This window comes from Vespula pensylvanica, chromosome 10, assembly GCF_014466175.1.
Source record: "Vespula pensylvanica isolate Volc-1 chromosome 10, ASM1446617v1, whole genome shotgun sequence".
NCBI classification, from domain to species: Eukaryota; Metazoa; Arthropoda; class Insecta; order Hymenoptera; family Vespidae; genus Vespula; species Vespula pensylvanica.
In genome coordinates, this window is record NC_057694.1 from 756,161 (window position 1) to 758,729 (window position 2,569).

Consider the following 2,569-nt stretch of genomic DNA (forward strand, 5'->3'; position numbering starts at 1 on the left):
TTTTCGCATTAAAACCGTGTATCTCTCGTTTTTCATTCAATCCACGTTATACGCAATTTTTGAACGATCTGCGTTTTGTTCCGATTACTACATCGAAAAGAAGGAACAAATTTGTATTCGTCGTGTTTCCTTTACACGAAGAAATTGTTAGTAAACTTTCTACGAATCTTCCGATCGGTTCGTAATCACTCTTTTTTTTATTCTCTTTCTTTCTTTCTTTCTTTTTTTTTGTTTACTGTTCTCTGCTCTTCGTCAGTTCATTGTTGTTTATGTTGTTACGCCATGATATTACTGTCTATAAATAATATATTTGTATACATATATACAAACATACAATACAATATATATATATATATATTGTATGTGTGTGTATAAATATAAATATATTACTCATTTTCGAATTCTAACATTTTGCCATTTGAAAAGTAAAGAGTACAAACACACGAAATATCCACTACTAAGAAAGTAATAATTTCTTCTCCGCGAAACGAAAAGTTTTAACAGGTTTCCTGTTGTTGTCATTACAGGACCGACCTCAATAATCATCGAGCATAATAATTATCACGAGAGAATACAAAAGCGTAAACGCATTTTATAATGTCGTCCCGACGCAGTAACTTTTATCGAATAAATATTTATTTTTATTCGCGCTACTTCCGGATCTCAATACGATAACTCGTGTGTCACGGTTAACGCGATCCCCTTATCGAAAACTATCGCATGCTATACACATATGTATGTATGTGTGATTGTGCAACAAAACGTAAGCGTAGAGACAGTAAGCGCGAGATAACGTAAAATTTGAAACAATGGAAAATCGAATGTCCATTTGTCAATATAGAAGGACGCCCATGAACGATTTATTGGTTTTATCTCGTTCGATTCGGAACGTTCGAAAAGTAGCGTTGTTAATATTTTTGTTTTGTTTCCCTTTTCCTTTCTTTCTTGTTTTCTTTCTTTTTTTTTTTTTTTTTTTTTGGTATAAGCAGAAAGGGAACGACAACGACAACGACCTTCAATCACTTTGCGTATATTGTCAAGTCGATATATTTATTCATTTCTCGTAATCGTGTTTATAATGTTACAAATGTATTAGAATTAAAATGAGAGATACCTTTGATTTATTCGGACGACGATACTCTATATATTTTTGAGATCTCGCGTAAAAAATCGTCGTCGTGTCGTCGTCGTCGTCGTATCCGACGAGCATATGAGGAGCACGCCATCGGTACGGTGACGTCAGGATTACGTCACAAACATGGCCGCCGTCACGTGGGCGGGAACGTAGATCCGTCGTTCGTTCTTTTTGCGTTTAGAAAGCACCCTTCCACGATTATCCACGGGGTGTCGTTGTCCTTGTCGTACTTTGATAATACATATGGAAATTTTACGTAGAATTTTTTTCAACCATCTTTTACATCTTACGTTTTTTCTTACGAAAAATATATTGCACCGAAGGGAGGGATGGTGAGTTGTTGTGTAGAAGAGAAAACGAGGACGCCTACGACGATACGAATCTTTTTCTCGACTCGTAATAAAATTTTCGTGATGGTTGGGACGATATTAGATTTTATCATTCGTGTTATTTTCATTTCTTTCGACATGATTATTTTCTAACCTATTATATCAAGTAGGTAGCGTTGAATAGAAAGAGTCAATGAATGAAAATCCTAAGTACCTTTAACAGGTACGCTATTAAAATAATCTCTGAAAACGATTGAGTTTGAATCGTTGTTGGAACAATTAAACACGTTCCGTAATCTTATCGTTATATATATATAAAAAAAAAAAAAAACAAATTATGTTCAATGTAATGTACTTTTAGTTAATATAATAGAGCTTTTATGAGTACATAAATATGTGTTTGTAAGTAACGGCGAATCGGATAAACCGAAGTCGGTAGTTATTTGAGTTCTTTGTGACATTATCTTCGATCATCGGACGTTTCGATTATCAGACTTAAATGAATACGTGTGTTGTCGCGAAAGTATTGTCTATCATATATATATATATATATTCATACGTAAATATATATATATGTATGTATATATGTATACTGGCAGTTATTAAAATTTCACATTGAATTCAATAGATATAACGATATGATGTATATCGCTTTTAAAGGTATAGACATGTATCTATTTCCGTAATTATTAACGATAAGTAAACTAGAAGAAAATTATCAGTTAATAGGTGCGCGCGATATAATTAATATATCGCGCGCGATATAATTTTGTAAATTTTCCCAAGAAAATCCGGCCAACTTAAGAGAGAGGGGGAGAGAGAGAGAGAGAGAGAGAGAGAGAGAGAACGCTCTCGGCCCACGAATTTATTCGTGATTCGTACTGCGACTGTGACACATCATAGTAGCATTGTTTCGTTAAATGGAATTTCTATCTAATTTAAATGCGGCTTAGCTAGAAATAATGCGATTATGCGTTAGCTTATTCTGTTTGTTAATCTCCTTTGCACACCATTGTTACCCCGAACGACGAGGGAGAGACGACGGTGGGCGATGGCGACTAAGAGGGTGGGGTGAGAGGGGAGAGAGAGGGGGAGAGAGAGAGAG

General features: G+C 35.0%; 1 protein-coding gene across 3 annotated transcripts in view; it reads left to right on the plus strand.

Annotated features, from left to right (window-relative positions):
- Positions 1 to 2,569, plus strand: part of LOC122632546 (transcription factor 12-like) — a 168,211-nt gene that overhangs the window by 58,068 nt on the left and 107,574 nt on the right. The gene's annotated exons all lie outside the window — the stretch shown is intronic.